Genomic DNA, 18,605 nt, shown 5'->3' with positions numbered 1-18,605 from the left:
GAAATACCAGTGGCCTGCCTTTTCTGGAGAGATTCCACAGTTTTGACTAGGAACTGGGAGCAGAGAAGCCCCCATCTTCTTGGCCACACCTGTCCAGACTGGAGCCTCCATCACACTTGGCTTTGGTGGGATGGGGAAGGAAGGGTTTGGCTCAGGTGCCATACTCTATCACTCTTTTTGCAGAGGTTTATTAGATTTTCTTGAATAAGTATTTCTCCATTTTCTTTATGCACTTAGGACAATTTCCAGAGACTTTAAATTGTTGGCTTTTTAAAGTAAATCTCACCAGTTATGATTGTTTCCCTGGACACAGTCCACAGACCTCCTCACACTATCACTCTGGAAGTAGAATTTACCTTCAATTTTATTATATGTCAAGGATTATAGCCATAAGGTTGATTTTTTTTTTTTTTTTTTTTTTTGCGGTACGCGGGCCTCTCACTGTTGTGGCCTCTCCCGCTGCGGAGCACAGGCTCCGGACGCGCAGGCTCAGCGGCCATGGCTCACGGGACCAACCGCTCCGCAGCATGTGGGATCTTCCTGGACCGGGGCACAAACCCGTGTCCCCTGCATCGGCAGGCGGACTCTCAACCACTGTGCCACCAGGGAAGCCCATAAGGTTGATTTTTAAATTGTATGTTCATACTGAGTCATTGGGTTTATCCTCTATAAATTCACAATTAAATTTAAGAATTATTTTTTGTATGAGTGATGTTAAACTGACAAAATCTTCTGTTTTTAACTGATTACACTTTTTGAAAATATTTAGCACTCTTAGGCATCAGTGGGTAGTATATTCAAAGCTGAACTTTGAAGAGAACTTTCACTTAGTCCTATACCACATTTAATTATAATTTTTAAAGGGTGACAGGAAGTTCAAATAACAGTTAATTTATTTAAGTGTAAAAACCCGTCTCTTAGTGAAAGATATAGAAGAGCTTCTTCAAATTTCCTTCTGTCCCAAAGTGCTGTCAACATCACTCTGTAGTTTTCTAGGTCCTTTCAATTACAAAACCCAAATTAGCAACAATTTAACACTAATAGCTTACTAATTAATGCACAGCCTCCTGGGCATATTGTCTAGTCTATTCAAATAAACCTCAGCTGTGAAAAACATACCAGGACCTATTTACCAAACTATCCTATTCTAAGGAATTCCTGTCATCAAATAATACCATGCAAAACTGGCCCATTTACAAAATTCCTTTTTTCTATTTCCTTGGATTAGCACTGCAATTATCCCCTAAGGCTAATCATAGCTAAAATTGAGAATTAGGTTAAATTTTTTCTTGATGTTTTCCCAATTAACCTGGCTGCATTTCTTCCTCAGCTTCTGGCATTCCTTTCTCTAAAGATAGTGTCATCAGATAGGCTTATCTTCACTGGAAAAATATCTCCACATTTCAAAATGACACCCATACAACTGGCTTCGAGCTCTAGATACCCCAATTTCAACTGACTGGTACACTAAGTCACATTAAGCTGTAAGTGGACAAAAATGTTAACGTTTTACTCTTCTCAGCATTATTTTTATTTTATATGTAGACCAATTATTATATGCAAGGTACAAATGTAAAAACATACTGATGCTAGGAGTTCAAAGATAAATGAAACAAAAATCTGTGACTTCAGTGAAGTGATTAACTAGTGAGAGGCATGGATGTGTTAATACTTTCTAGCATTTTTGGAGCTTCTGCTCTGTGCCAAGTAATGTACTAGGTGTTTGATTTACCTTATCTTTCTTAAAGCTCACAGAAACCTGTTAAGGTAGGTATGACTATTATTCTCATTTTGTGTGTGAGAAAACTGACCCTCAAAGAGCAAGATCACATAATCTAAAGAGAAGCCAATCCAGACTTAAACCCGCATCCATCCGTCCCCAAAGCCAGAGTTAATAACCCTTGTGCTACAAAAACAAGACAAAACAGAACCTTATATAAGAAGAACTTACTATGTCCCAAGCACTATGTTCAGTGTTTTATGTTTTGTCACAGTTTCTACTCATTGCAGCCCTATTGGGTAAGCACCACCATTTTCTAGATTTTAAAAGAAAGACACTAAGACTTTGTTTAATGTGCCCAAAGACACACAACTTGGAAATGAGGGGAATTGGGATTTGAACTCAAATTGAGATAGAACAATTGGGGGACATATCAATAATCTGAAAAATTTAAAGAAAATATTTACAGAGAATATAAAAAATTATACTCATAATATTTATAAAATCCATTCATTTATTGAAAAAGCAAATACTGAGGGCCTATGAAGTGCTGATCTTTAGAGTAAGGGCAGAGAACAAGATAGTGAACTCGAAACACTTCCTCCCTTTAAAATGTGTTTCAGTCTTCTGTGGAAAAGGACAGGCAGGTAAGCAGACAAGAGCGCTGGTAGGATACACCCAGAAGACCACAGGACAATAAAGGAGGAACACCTAACCTAGATTCAGCAGAGAAAATGCGTAGCTCAAAAGCTAAAAGACACGTAAGAGTCAGGCAGATGAAAATGGAAGAGGGAAGCTGTTCTACATGGAGAGTGTGAAGGCCTAGATGCAGGAGAGAATAAGACTCATTCTCAGAAGCAGGGGGAGTTTAGGACGGCTACTGGAAAAGGGTGAGAGGTAAGACTAGAAGAGAACTCTGGATCCTGAAACACTTTGTGAGCCTTGGTAAGGAACTGAGAAAGTGTCCTGAGAGGAATGGGGAGCCCCTGAAAGACTTTAAGCAGGAGAATGACATAAGCAAATACGCCTTTTAGAAAGAACACTCTGACTGCTAAGTGGAGAATGTGTTGGACCCTGGCAAAGAGTGAAACTTTAGGCAGGGAAATCAATAAGGAGACTTTTATAATAATCCATGACAAACATAGTGATAGCATAAACCAAGATGGTGGCAGTAGGCACTGGGATAAAGAAAAATTTATTATACCTTTTATTAATTTGTTGTTGTTGGTAATCTGGTCAGATACTACACATAATTAATGGATCTTTGACTAGGCATTTTTTTTAATCATTAAAGGTGACTAGTCGATATACTGTAGCTAGTGAGAATTTTTAGTGGAATTTTTATGTATATAAATCTTCTAAAATTTTTAGATAGCAGATGTCTTATTGATAAATTAGGGAAGTTTTCTAGCAGTAATTTGAAGTACATCATTCATGTATTTAACCCAATAATTTTATATTCCAAATTGGGTTAAGCCAGGATTACTAGTCATATTAAAATCTATGACTAATAAAACTGAAGAACAAGAAGTCTTAAATGTTGTATGCAAGCCTTTGTCATGGTTATAAATTGAAAAGATTATTGGCTTACTAATACTTCTTAGAACATCTTGTTAGTTACTGTTAATTTCAATAAAATCTAAAATACCATGCATTCATCATAAGTGACTCCATATAGTACTATAAGGCACAACTTTTAATAACATAACAAGTTAGGTTTCCTAAGGGTGTCATTTGAGAAAGTAACCTAAGAAAAATGGATATTAATTTAGAATACAGTCAAGGGTGAAATATGCACCTAGAAGAGAATAATAGTTGATAAATAGCTTACTGTGCTGGAGATGAACTTCCTAATACTTTCTACTTGGATTTCCTGCCTATAAATTCATTTGAGCTTTGTGATACGAGATAATGCCCATAAGAAAAAACATCTTGGTATCTAACTTTTTCATTTTATTATATTCCACATTTTCCCACAGTGATTTAAGATTGCTTAAGCAGATAAAAAATAAGACAAAAAAAGAGTAAAGTTTGGGAAAATAAGCTAGATCTACTTGAGAGGCAGCCTGCTTAAGTTAGGCAGTGTTCACAACTTGATCCCAATACTGTCTAGTTGTGTGACTTTGGACAATTTTTTATCCTTTCTTGCCTCAGTTTCTTCATCTGTAAAATAGGAATAATAACAATACCTATATCATAGGGTTATTGTGAGAATGAAATAGGATAACCCATATAAAATACATTTATAAGATAACTAACTCATAGTAAGCACTTGATAAATATTAATGATGTTTTAAAAATACATATATGTGAATAAATCCTCCATACTCCAATGTTCACAAGCAGAATAAATCAATTGATAACAACTATTCTTCTACCCAGGAAAGAAGAGAATGTTATAGTGGAGCTCCTCCTAGAGAGAATACAGTGTACTGGAGTGGATAGCGTCCTCAACAACATCTTTACAGTAAACACAAAGATGGGGTGCTTTAAGGCTCTTTCTTATAAGGTCCATACACATAGACCAGCAAAGATACATCAAAATGTAACTCAGTTAAAAAAAATTCTACACTAGACTGATTTGGCATGATCCCAATGAATGTCTTAATAATGGCCTAACAAAACCAAAGAATAAAATGTAGCATATCTAGAGTAATGAACTGGATATTTGCCAGACAAATCTCATTTTTCTCAGCATTTCTAAATATTTGAAGGGTGTCCAAGAACACTGGATTGGAGCATATATTCTCTCATAACTGATGAGTAATCCTACGTTTAAAGGCTCTTGGAGATTATCTAAACTAGGAGAAAAGAATTGCCAGGAAGAGGTGACATACCTTTGCAACACTCTAGGGCAGAGTAATAAACAAGTCCCACAACTAGTCTATCTACAAAAAGGTAATGTCCTCAGCTCTGGCTTGGGAAATTGAGAATTTACATATACAAATATTTCCAAACCTGAGTTCTGAGAACTGCTACATGGCACAGTAGCATATTAAAGTCTCTAAGTCATTGTCTGCATAATCTGTATTTATATTAGTGCCAATTATGTGACAGGACCTGTATTAGGCCCTGAGAATATGATAGTGAACACTACAGACAAGACCACTGCCCTCCAGAAGCTTACATGGCTGTGCTGGAGAGACATGAGGAGGTATTAGGTATTAGGAATACTCTTTTCTTCCCTCATCTTATAACTGATACTAAATAAGACATAGGAGACAGGCAGCAGAAGATCAAAACATCCAGCCCGTGTAGTTACAAATGGTTGGAGAGGTCAGAAGCCTTGAAGGCCAAGGAAAGGAATTTAAACTTCATTCTGCATGCAATGAAAATGGACTGAAGGCTTTTAATTGGGAGACTAGCATTATATGATTTGAATTTTTTAAATGCCATAATGTGGCTATAAGAATTTGGTAAAAATCAAGAGTAGAAGCAAGAAAGCATTAAATGGATACCAAGAGTTGATGGCTCAGACTAGAGGAGCAGTGAGGAAGTGGAGGAGTAAATGGATTTGAAATTTTTTAAATGCAAACACATTTGATAAAAGAGCTTTTTGTTTGTTTGTTTGTTTTTTCTACAAAATGCCTCTTAGGTGTCTGAAGTGGTTTGAGAAGACTTAGGAAGTGTTAATAGGAATGGCTCCTAAAACTCTATCCATTCACATCCTTGACAATCAAAAACAGGTAGGAAGGACTGTTCTTGCTAACACACACCACAGACTCATCAATAATAAGTGGCCTATTCTTAAAATTAGGAGTTAGGCAGCCCGATATAACTTCAAACCCCACTGGGATAAAAAGATGGGAAAGATGGGTAGATGGGTGAGGTAAGGATAATCAGACTTCTAAGATCTATGGTGAGCTACAGCAGAACCATTAAAAGGCAAAGCAAGAAAAAGAGAACAAATAATGTTAAGGATGTGCTGAAGCAGAGTTTCAAGCAATAAATAAGATTCATTGGATGCCCAGAGAGAACAGCAGTTGAGCATGCCAGGTGTGCAGCAATCAGAGACCAATTGGCTTTTTTGTATCTAAGAATCTATTTAAAAGGAAGACAGACTCTGTAATAGTGGCTGAAATCATAAGGAAAATGATTGCCATTTGTGTCTACAATGTGCTCAGAAGGAGGTGACTATTGAGAATTTCCTACTTCATTTTTTTTTCAGTCAAACATACAAATAGCAGTCACTGAATATTAACAACACCTTTGTGTTTTATGCCCAGGAAAGAAAAATAATGGTAAAAACTTACTGACTTTTAAAATATTTCACCTCATATATAATCTCACCTAATCCTCAAATATTCCAGTCCCTATTAACATATCAAGCTTTCCCCACCAAAAAATGGCTGGATGTCTTGATCGACTGGGCTCATGTGTCTTAGGGAAAATGCTTCTAGCCCATCTGTTCAGAGATGGTTACTTAGTTGAAGACTCAGCAAATACTGTTTCTTAGTCACCTAATCATGCCACCTCACCTAAGATTTCATCTTTTAACCATTTCAGCTGTCCTTTTAGTCGGGTTGTGGTCCTCTGCTGAATATACAAAAACTTTGCCACATAATCATTGCCTTTTTTGGTCAGTTTTTAAGGACTTTTCTGACTTTTCTAATCAACTATTTAAACTGTGCCTCATTGCATATTACTGGATAAGTACGGAGAACAAAACTATGGGAGGGGTTTCCAGTTCTGCATCATCAATGAAAAATTTCAACTGTATGTTACAAGTCCAGACTACACTCAAAACGAACCACTTGACATGGTTATTGGTATCTTTGAACCCCAAAATGCACTTCTACTCAAATTCTCATAAATCAATATTAAGGTGAAAGCAAATGAACCCCAATAGTCGACAAAATTGTAAATAGTGAAAAAATTTTAAATATATATTGTTAACTCAAAACAAACAAATGTTTCTAGAAGCATCAAAAAATGTCAGTCTCTAAAAAAGTCATTTTTATTTTCAATTTGATATGTTACAAAAGAACTGGATAGAGATGATCGATCAAATATAAAAATTCTAAATGGTAACATGTGTTTCTGTCATGGTATTGGTGTCAATAAAACAGCTAATTCATCAGGTCTGCAGTGAGGCAGGAGAACACATCTAGCTTATACACAATGTACTGGATATTACTATGGAATTTGTAATTTGTGTGCTCACACATCATTGTCATCTTCCTCAATTAAAACATCTCCAAAACTTCCACTGATTCTGAATCACTCCAAAATTAATTCACAACTCAAGAAATATCCATAACATACAAGTTTTTAAATGTTCTCTACCAAAAAAAAAAAAAATCAATTCAAATGTGTTACTCTCACCAGGCATAACATATGACCAGTAATGAATGTATTTGGAGGAAAAAAATATGGCAAAATTAAATAAATTGAAACTGTTAGATAGTTACGGAGAAGGCCTCCCTTTGCAAATATAAAATATTCCAATGAGTAACATCCAATCTGAATGGCTTTAATCTTGTGCATTGACTTAAAGAATCAAAATTATATGGATAAGTTGTAGAGAACTCTGATTTCAAAGTTCAGTGTTTACCCATAGAGTTCTAGGAATTTTGTATGATTACCATGCATATAATATGTATTTTAGTAAACAGAGATGAAAGTTTGGAATATTCTGAGTAAACAGTATCAGAAATATCTAAGGGACACAGTTAACTTTTTACACTCTATTTAGCTCTTTTCTACAGGCAAACTTTTTTTTCACATGTGAAGAGTCAGTTGGTAAACTGAGTTAAGAAAGGAAAAACCAGATTTATGAAGTATAAAGAGGTGAATAGAAAAGCACTGCAAAGACATTTTGGAAACATCAAAACTTTTTTGCAATTTAGGAGGTAAAATCATTAGCTGGAAGCGAGAAAGGAGATCATTTAGAGTACTCTGTCATTGAGAAGGCTGACCAAAATTATCAAAGAAAATAATTTGAGCTTTTTATGGATTCTTCTGGAAACCTTTCAAGGTTGCTGTAGCACATAAATGACAGGCTGTTTACATAATGTATGCCAATGTCCATCCATAAGGACCTGCACCATCTCAATAGTTACCACAAGAAAGCAATGTAATTCTACATTACATTTAAAATATATGCATAGGTATTGATATATTTAGCTCTTCTGTTTAATGTGTCATCCCTATGCAATGGTAATATAAAACATGATCACAAATTCAAATGCCTAATGTATGTACATATTTCATATACTGATAGTAGTATTTTTTTTTTTTTGTATTTCTGGTCCATGACATTTTTTGCAGTCAACCCAAGGCAACTATCCATCTGGAGGGTTGTGAGAAGACAGATAATTAGTTCTGCCTCTGTCATAGACACCATGGTTAAGCTGTAAAGCTTCCTTCCCTAGGATCTAAGGAATTTGTATCTAGAGCAGTGTTTCTCAAAAGAGCACTACTATCATTTTTGGAATGGCAATTCTTTATTTCCTATAGTTAAAACATATTTAGTGTGTCTGGCTCCTAGATAGTAACTGTCAATAACATTCTCCAGTCACTGTGACAGACAAGAGCCTCCACATGCCCATGACCACATTTCCATATGTCCCTTTAAGGAGGAAGTACTAGCACTGATTGAGAACCAATGACTTAGAAATAAGGGGAAAACATGAATAATTATAAAGAAAAAATTGGGGAAGGGAGAGATAGAAACATCAATGGATCAGCTTCAGGGTTCTCGTACCTCCATAAATACAACACACATGGATGACAAACCTCAGCGGGTCCAGGAGGGGCACTTAGGAACTTCCAGCAGGTATGGGAAAGCCCAGGAACATGTGTTAACACTTCACCATTCCTTTTTATGAAAAGCTGCAAGCTCTAGGAGGTGCCCCACGCCCAGCCACTTCTAACTTGGGGCAGGTGTGATTATGCGGAAATAAATAGAAGATTAGAGAGAGATAAATGTCAGATTATAGATAGGTAAAGTGTGAGCCAACAGTGGCTCCATGCACTGCTTGAGGAGAGACAGAGACGAAAGGCTTGAGAGGCCTGTTTAACCATTTATATCCTGAGGGCAAAGAGAAAGAGAAAAATGAGGAGGAACCTGAGACCGGAAGCAAACAACCAACCAATGGCCTCTAGCCGTTCACATCTATGTACACCCCAGAAGTCATTAGTCCAGGAAACCCTCCTACTAGCCAGGGCTGATTCAACTGGTATCATCTAAACTATAAAGGAGCATCTTATCTTCCCAGGCCATACCTTGCTCATCTGGAGTGAGGCATAAAAGATGTCAAACATTTGAGAGACTAGGCATTTTTACTCCAAAAGACAACACATTACCTAAAAAAATTAAATTATTGCATTATATTATATTTACTTGATTAAACTAAAAAGTAGGGTTTACCTAATATCCAATGTGGTGGAATTTATAAGAAATAGCTGATCAGTTGGAGCCAAAATTACATTTTCTCTGCATATCTGACAACATTTCTATGATCACGTTTCTGTGTGAGTGAGTATATGTGTGTGTGTAATATCTATGTTTAGGATATGTGTGTGTTTATCTCTGTATAGTGTATATTAGGTACAGGAAATTTTTTGATGAAACCTTGAAAAACAAAATATAAAAGTCCTATACTTCTCTAATTCCTGAACAATGTAAACATAAATCCTGTCTTTAAGTTGGCAAAATACATATATTCCTTAGAACAAAATTTTTCAAAATGTGGCCTATATAACCCTAGGATTTTATGGGACCTTTTTAGTGGTCCTTGAATTAAAAAATGATTTTCTTAATAACAAGACAATATTTGTATTTTCCACTGCATTTACGTTTGCGCTAATGGTATAAAAGCAACAGGTGCGCTTATGTTTTTAGCGCACCTCAGAGTGGTGGCACCAAACTGTACTAGTTGTCTTCATAGTCTTCACACATTTGTGGGGGTAGGGGGGAAGATGGTTTTCCTTAACAATATCCTGGATAAGCAATAATAAAAGTTATAAATTTTATAAAAATATTAATTTTATTCAATCTCATCGCTTGGGTACCTGTCTTTTTCATGTTTTATTTGACTAAATGGGAAGTGAACTGAAGCTTTCTGCAGCCTGCTTCAGTACCATGGATGGCTCAAGGACAAGCACTTGGGTAATTATTTTGAGTTACAAGCTGAACTAGCCATTTTTGTCCCATGAATCCCCGTGTTTACTTGAAAATCTGACTGATAGGCAAATTGGTTATTCAGAGGTTTGTGAATAATTTCTTAAAAATGAATGAATGGATCCTGCTACTAGCAAGGAAATCTGACAATATTTGTTACAGATGATAAAATATGAGCTTACAGTGCTTCCCTGGTGGTGCAGTGGTTGAGAGTCCACCTGCCGATGCAGGGGACACAGGTTCCTGCCCCGGTCCAGGAAGATCCCACATGCCACGGAGTGGCTAGGCCCGTGAGCCATGGCCGCTGAGCCTGCGAGTCCGGAGCCTGTGCTCCGCAACGGGAGATGCCACAACAGTGAGAGGCCCGTGTACCGCAAAAAAATAAATAAATAAATAAATAATAATAATAATAATAATAATATGAGCTTACAAGCAAAAATTAGAATTTTGGAAAGCTTACTTGTACCACCATAAGTTTGATAACTTCCCTATACTTAAAAAAAATTCTGATGAAATTGGTGGTGATATTAACAAAAGAGATTTTTTATGTTGTTTAACTAAATGTTTTACTTTTGGGAGATATACAAAACTAAGAAACCAACATTTTCCAAATGAACAATGCAAGACATAACAAAGTCATGCATGGATTAAAAAAATCCATTCCAAGGGCAAGATAGACCAATGGGTTTTAATATAACTGAAAATGAAAAGCTCCTCAACACAGTTTCAGATTCCATTTTGGAACTAACCTGTTAAGTTTTAGTGTAGCACAGAAGAATATACAAAATTATATGCAAAAGCTATTAAATGCCCCACTTTTTTCCAACTACCTATCTGACACTGGATTTTCTTCACTAACTTCAACAAAAATTTCAAATTGCAACAGTTTGAATGCAGAAGCAGATATGAAAATCTGGCCGTCTTTTATTAAGCCAGATATGAAAAATTGTAAAACACTGTCAATATTCTCACTAATTATGTTGTTTTGAAAAATATCCTTATTATCAAAAAAGTGTGTTCTTTTGTTAAAACATATTGGGCTTGAGACTGTTTTTTTAAATTGATTTAATAAATATTTTTAAATTTTTCTGTTTTAATTTCAATATGATAAATGTCAATAGATATAACCCATATCACCAAGAGATGTCTGGGGTCCTCAATAATTTTTAAGAGTGTAGAGGGGTCCCAAAACTGCTGCCTTGAAGCATGGGTCAGCCATCTTCCATCACAGCTATATTTGAAAACCTGGAACTTTGAAAACAAATATTTTAGTAGTGTCCCTTATCCAGTACTTATATAAGTGATCGCCACCAATTCACTGGAGAGAGGCCCATTCACTCTGTGACTCTTACTGCCCCAGGGACAGATTCTCATTCAAATCAGAGATTAAAGTAGATCATCATTTCTCCAGTGATCTTGGCTCCAACTGCAGGTGAAGTTTGTTTGCCCACGTTCACAACATTGAAAGAGGCCACGTGCTCGTCTATCAGGGTCTTATTCAAGCCCCTATCTGTACCTATTCAAGCAAATACATCAAAACTTGCTCTTTATTTTACTTTTAGTCACTCAATAAAAATTTTACACAGACCTTTGTTGCCAGTTGGTAATGCTATTAACACAACAAAAATGAAACAAGCCAAAAATTAACTGCACATAAAGTCTTTTTTTAATTTATGCTGAAAGATATTTGTGATATTTTCTATTTATTGAGCAATATCAAATAAGGAAACAATTCTAGTATATTTTTAGCTTAAATTTTTTATAACTTAAATTTAAATACTTGTTCTACAGACATATGTAAACATATCTCATCCATAAAACTACTTAGTATTCTCAAAGCTTCCATATAATCAGTAATTATCTATTCTGATTTTTTGATAAGCTTCTGCTACCAAAATCAAAACATATGTGGCCTAGCATCATGTAAATATTGAATGTATATTGCTAACTTAATGTTTTCCCAAATTAATCTTAAAATTCCTATTTGTTTTATTTTTCTTCTTTTACAAATTCTTTGAGACTTACTTTCATTTAAAATATCATATAAGTGGTACTGAACTGGATATTTCTCACTGCTGCCATGAAAATAAAACAGTCCTGGTTAATAAAATGGATAAATTTGACTTCACAGAATTTTTTTTTAAAAAGCAGGTCCAGGACAACTTTGCTATGCTTTGACTTCCCATTTGGTTTAGATTTCCCAGAAAGCTGTTTGTGGGAGAACTAGGAGGCCAGGTCTATAATTGAGCTGTCAATCAGATGCAATGGTGTAAGAAGATGCCATATGGCTCACTGATATTTTTCATGTTGAAAAAAATAAATTTTTATATGCAGGTCCCACCAATATAATTACACTGTGTGGGGAAAATAAACGCAGCAATGCAGGGCTCTTTTTTCAAATCAATCAAATTAACTTATACTAATTAAAAACCCATTTTTCTATTCTTTTGAACCAGCAAAAAAAAGTATAAGCAGATCATAGAGTTAAGGGTAAAAAGCAGTGATTTTTTTTAACTAAAACAGTATTGCGTTTTTCCCATTTGTGTGCAATAGATTTCATACATAAAATATTTATTTAAATTAATGTTGTTCTATGTGCTTAAACTGAGATTAGAATAATAGGTATTCTATACAGCATTGCAATCCAGTTAACAAAACTACTTTGGCACAGATTTCAGCATATGTGTCCTAAAAAATTACTTCATATTTTCTTTAATTAGATCATGTTTAAAATGCCATGAGGGTGCTATTTAAAGGAACTACACTATATAAGTAAGAACCATTTCGAAAGAAAAATTGCCTTTTCCCTTACTTATCTCTACTATTCTCCTCATACTGCTTCTGATTGTTCACTACTTTTCTTGTTAAGAGTAGTAATAATGTGGGGCTTCCCTGGTGGCGCAGTGGTTGAGAGTCTGCCTGCCGATGCAGGGGACACGGGTTCGTGCCCCGGTCCGGGAAGATCCCACATGCCGCGGAGCGGCTGGTCCCGTGAGCCATGGCCACTTAGCCTGCGTGTCCGGAGCCTGTGCTCCGCAACGGGAGAGGCCACAACAGTGAGAGGCCCGCATACCGGAAAAAAAAAAAAAAAAAGAGTAATAATAATGTGATCCACTGACATAGAAATCATTGTAAACTTTCCTTACTCTTAGTTTTTCATGTGTGTGTATTCACATACATAATATAAATGATGTATATGATATACAATATATATATTCTATCTGTATTACATACGAACATCTCCCCTGAAGCTGAGAAAATTACATTTCTAAAATATTTACTGAGTGAAAAACTTTTCAATTTTGAGTTGATTCCAGGAAAATCAAGAAAATGCAACATAAAAACTTTATAACACGTATGGATTTCAAAGATTACCTGTCTTCCAACTACAGGATGGAATTCAAGTTTACTGAGTTCCTTGATAATGAAAGAAAGCACTAAATAGAATAAGGATAAGCCTAAATACAATTTTACTTCTAATGTTAATAAATTGCATATACCCAAAGGGAAACAGTTTTTAATGGTCTGTATGACTCTACCTCTCTGTCATCATAAGGTAATTCAATAGAGCTGGGTAAAAAGGCTTTAATTGGGATTTTCAAATTCAATATTAGGTTCACTTAACAGTGTACAGAACATGATGAGCAGAACACTTGCCTTGCTTTTGCTCCACTGCTTTTAAATCTTGTTTATAAAGTTTAATTTCAGTGTAATTATGGGAGTTAATCCAGTGAACAATAAGTGCCTGATTCTACATATTTTCTTGGTAACTCAGGAAAAATGTGACTATATCTTTTGCATATCAACAGGGCATAGTGAGAATCATTTAATGACAAATCCAGTTGACTATTGACTTTATGATGGTTACAAGAAAGATCCAATTTATTAAAATGTGAAATCACAGGCAATGTGTTGGTCATGGTATATGAAGTATGGTCATTGCTCAATTATTTGAAGCATAGAATAGAAATTTTCTCCTTATAAAATTATTTTTAAAGAGAAGAGCATTTCTAACAGTGATTTCTCATCATCACATTATTTTCATATTAATGCCCTTTGAAGGCTTTGAATCAAACAAATGTGTTCAAGCCTATACTGACTATCAGTATGATACTTGAAAAGTTATTAAAATGCTGTGATCCTGGTTTCTCATCTGTAAATTAAGGATGATAATAATACTCTCCTCATAGGGTTCTGTGAATTATAAATGAAATGAGATTAAACAATTAACATGACATTTATCACACAAAAAGTGCTCAGTAAGGGGGATTAGAAAAATATTCCTGCAACATTTTGATAATAATAAAAGTGACAACAAGAATAATGACACCGCATTAAACATTTACATGGATGATCTCATTTAGTTTTAAAACAACAACATAAGGTAAGTACTACTATCACTCCTACTTTACAGACGAGGAAAATGAGACGTAGAAGTTTCAAGAAACGTGTTGAGGTCACACAGCTAATAAAAGACAGAGCAGAGGTTGAATAAGTAAAGGTAGCATCTATTATTATCATATTACTATCATCATCACCATCATCAACCCATCCTGTGATCTCTGTAGCAGACTAGGCTATAAAAATGAGTTCTTGGGTACTTCCAAAGACAATTGCCTCCCCTTGGAAGGAAGCCAGAACAAGCCCACATTAAGCTAAATTCTGCATTAGAGTGGGCTGTTATACAGTTGGGAGGATTTATTCCAAGCACCTAGAAGGCACATGAAAGATGAATAGATAGAATTTGTCAGATTTTCCTTTACCTTTAAACATATTCCAATGCAGTGAAAGGAAAGAAGATAAAGTCATTTGTCCTTACACAAAGGCATTGTAAACATCATTACAATTAACTCATCTGGTTGTCAGTCCCTAGGTAATGAAACACAGGGTCAAAGATAGGCATGCACACCTCGCATGAAATATGGTCTGCATTGTTAATGAATGATAAATTAAAGGGGTTTTAGCGTGAGTCTACAGTGATGTGGTTGAAAATGAAAATGTAGAGTTTACTCAAGTTGAAGTCTATAAATTGCTTTATTCAAAATTTTTCAGTCATTATACGTCCCCTGTCTATTTAATTATTAAAAATAAATGTAAAGTTGCAGTATTGGTGATATAAATTAATAAGGAATGTACATTTTTCCTTTAAAAATATTTCAATGACTTATAATCATATATGTAAAATCATTTTAAAACATTCATATAAAAGATGAGAATTAATAATTTCACAGAAACATCATATTATATTATTTAAATAAATCACAGAATAATGGAATACAATAATAATATAAATACATTTTCATTACTTTTTCAAAAACCTGAATAAAATGTTCTAGGTTTTTAATAATAGAAATTTTGAACATGCTTCAAATTACTTTTAACTTTTACTTTCATAATTGTCTGCGTTAGAGTCAATTTAAGGTATCTTGTGATTTTTCTTTTAATCCAATTTAAAAACATGACTGTTAAGAATGCATGCTGTTCATTAATAAATTTGGAAATATTCATAAAAATTGGAAGAATTAAAAATACAAGTTGTACCTAGGGATTCAATATTCATATCGATATTTTGAAGACCTGATAGATAAAACCAAACACCAGTAGCGCACTTCATCACAAGACTGTTAATGGAAAATCACCTGAATATAACATCTGATGACTAGGGAAATATACACAAAGCCATTAGATTATCGAGTTTTCCTGTCTCAGTACTGTGCTACCTCCTACATGACAATCATATTCCTCCCATGCTAAGTAGGAATGAGATCGAAAGCAAGACCTCACCATCCCCAACTACTTATCAGCAATTCTTCTTTCATTTCTTGACATACTTCAGGGTATATCTCAGGTCAAGATCAGGGACCAGGAAGGATTCACTTTGAATGGATTTATTTCCCCCCTAATTTGTCATATGTTTTTCAGTGGGCTCTCTGACTCAAACCTGGACAATCAATGAATGAGCAGAGACAACAGATTAAAGGGAACAGGACAGGGAAGAAGGCAGGGATTTTTGCTACCCAAGAGTCTATATTTTAAAATAGGTCTTTTGTGTTTGTATACTCCCAGTTAACTAGTAACCATCTTTCTAGTTATAATTATTGTTTTGTGTTTTGGCTGCGTTGGGTCTTCGTTGCTGCACACAGGCTTTCTCTAGTTGAGAGACTAGTTGCCGCGAGCGGGGGCTACTCTTCGTTGTGGTGCCCGGGTTTCTCATTGTGTTGCTTCTCTTGTTGTGGAGCATGGGCTCTAGGCGTGAGAGCTTCAGTAGTTGTGGCACGCGGGCTCTAGAGCGCAGGATCAGTAGCTGTGGCACAGGGCTTAGTTGCTCCATAGCATGTGGGATCTTCCCGAACCAGGGTTTGAACCCATGTCCCCTGCACTGGCAGGCGGATTCTTAACCACTGCACCACCAGTGAAATCCCTAGTTATAATTACTTTAATTAGTGGAAATTGTTTTAATCAAATTGAATGTCAATTGAAAAATTTAGGTTCTTAGCAGTTGAGATGAAATCTGGAGTCAGAAAGACCCCAGTTTCAGTCCCTTAATATACTCCTTCACATATTCACTATACAACTGGGAAAGTTCCTAAGTGCCTGAATGCCTCTGAGTTGAGATTTGTGGCTAAGGATAACAATACTTACTTCATGGGATCATTGTGAGAATTCATATGCTTAGCTTGAGCCTTACACTTCAAGAGTGGTTATTGTTACAATTACTTCTACAGGACACCACTAATTACAACTGATTCCAGGGTCCTGGTGGCAGTGTAGGAGACCTGCATGCCTCACTCACCATTTGCTAACCTCTGGTCACCTGTCCAAGATCTCCTTTCTCACCCAAATCTGTCACTCTCCTCTGAAAGTTTTCCTCCTTCCTCACAATAATCTGTAAAGCTAGGGGAGACTTTACTGCTAATCATTTGATTCAAGTTATTCACACTAAAGGATGAATAAAGCTTAACAGAACTTTTGGCTTTTTTCAATACCCAATATATAAGTGAAATATTGGAGAATTTTTTCTCTCTATGTAAGGGAAAATCTTCACTACCTTAAAAAAATTAATTTCACAGTACTCATACATAACGATGAACTACTTACTAGGATGATTTTTAACTCCATATTTTCTGTATGGAAGAGTTCTTTATAGAGGCAAAGTTAACCAGAAGGATAGCCATCCAAAGAGCCATAACTGATAAATACTATATACTGTTTTATAAATTTCACTGAAGTTTTTCTTTTATTCTCACAGGAAAATGTTAGTTCCGTAAGGACAGGGATCTTGTCTGTTTTTTTTTTTTTTCATGGAGCCATCTGAAGCACCTAAAATAGTGCCTGGTACATAGTGGATGCTCAACAAGCATTTGTTGAAAGATTAGAGAAAATACATCATTAAACTCCTGCCCTTCTTTAGAAAGCTGCAAAAGTAAGTAAATAAATAACAACCACACTTTGGTTTATTTAAAGATCACACAAAAATGATATGCCCCAAGCACCGTGTTTATGGGGTCAGCCTCTGACAATTAGTCCTGGGTTTTAATTTGGAATGTGTGACCCTAAGTAAATCACATAATTTCTGTCTGCCTCAGTTTTCCCTTCTGTAAATCAAGTATACTTCTACCTCATAGTATTGTTATTATGATTAAATAAGGTACTGAATGAGTAAGGGGCTTACAAAAATTTGCTGGCATAAAGTAAGCACCCAGTAAAGGTTAGGTGTTTTTTATTAAAACCTGAAATTTTACTAAGCAAGGCGTTGAGGCCCTTGAAGTAAATGCCAGCTAGAGGTCCCACAGCCAGTTGACAAAGCCAGAACTAAACAGCTATGTTTCAGGTCAATCTATGAAAAAGCCCTCCCTACTGTACCAAGCTGCCTGCTTTACCTCTTTATATATATACTTTCTAAAACTACTTACACGGAAAAAAAGGAGCTAAGTGTGGCTCACTCATTCTTGCAAAGACTTTTGAAAAATGCAGGATTCCCAGACGCTTTCTGGAAATAATGAGGACAACCTTGAACCGAACCACACAAAGCAGTTAACATAACTGCCCTAACCCTGAGTTTAGCAGATTTATACAACTGGAAAATTTTGTTCTTGAGCATTTGTGAGCGCACAGATTCCGGGAAACGAGAATCTAATATAGTAATCCGTGAAGCGCCTTCAGGATGAATGTAAGATTCAGAGTCACTGAGCGCCTCACTTCCTCCTCCGGTCTCACCTCCCTCCTCTCCCCGCTCTCCCCACAGCTGGCGCTGGGAACCGCCGAGGGCTGGGAGGGAGCGCGGGCGGGGGCGGCCACCCTCCGCCGCAGCCGAGGGGCCGGAGCCGGGAGGCGCGTGGCGAAGAGGCGAGGCTAGACAACCAGCGCGGGCGAGGAGCTCAGCCGCGAGCACAGCCCTCTTCCCGGACCTGTGAAGTCAGACTCACGTGTAAATCGCGAGGATCAAATCGAGGCTACGCAGCCAGCTGCGCCCACTGAGCGCACCCCAGATGTGCCCGGAGCAGCAGGTGAGTCACCCTGCCCTCCTCCTTGCTCCCGCCCTGTGTCCAACAGGTTGGCCGGGGCGCGACTCCCAGGGGCCCCGTGGATGCACTTCTAGCCTCACCTGGGCACGGCGCTCGGCTTCTCCCTTTACCGAGTCGTCGTTACTATTTAAACTCCTGCCCCAGCCCACGCCTGTTCTAGTCCTTGTCTTTTTGCCTTCCCTTCTCCTAAAATGACAGCTCCGCTGTGTGCGGAAGAATGCCCCCAGAACACCTG

Source organism: Mesoplodon bidens, assembly GCF_964165515.1.
Source record: "Mesoplodon bidens genome assembly, chromosome: 16".
Classification (NCBI taxonomy): domain Eukaryota; kingdom Metazoa; phylum Chordata; class Mammalia; order Artiodactyla; family Ziphiidae; genus Mesoplodon; species Mesoplodon bidens.
Note: the sequence above shows the minus strand (reverse complement) of the source record.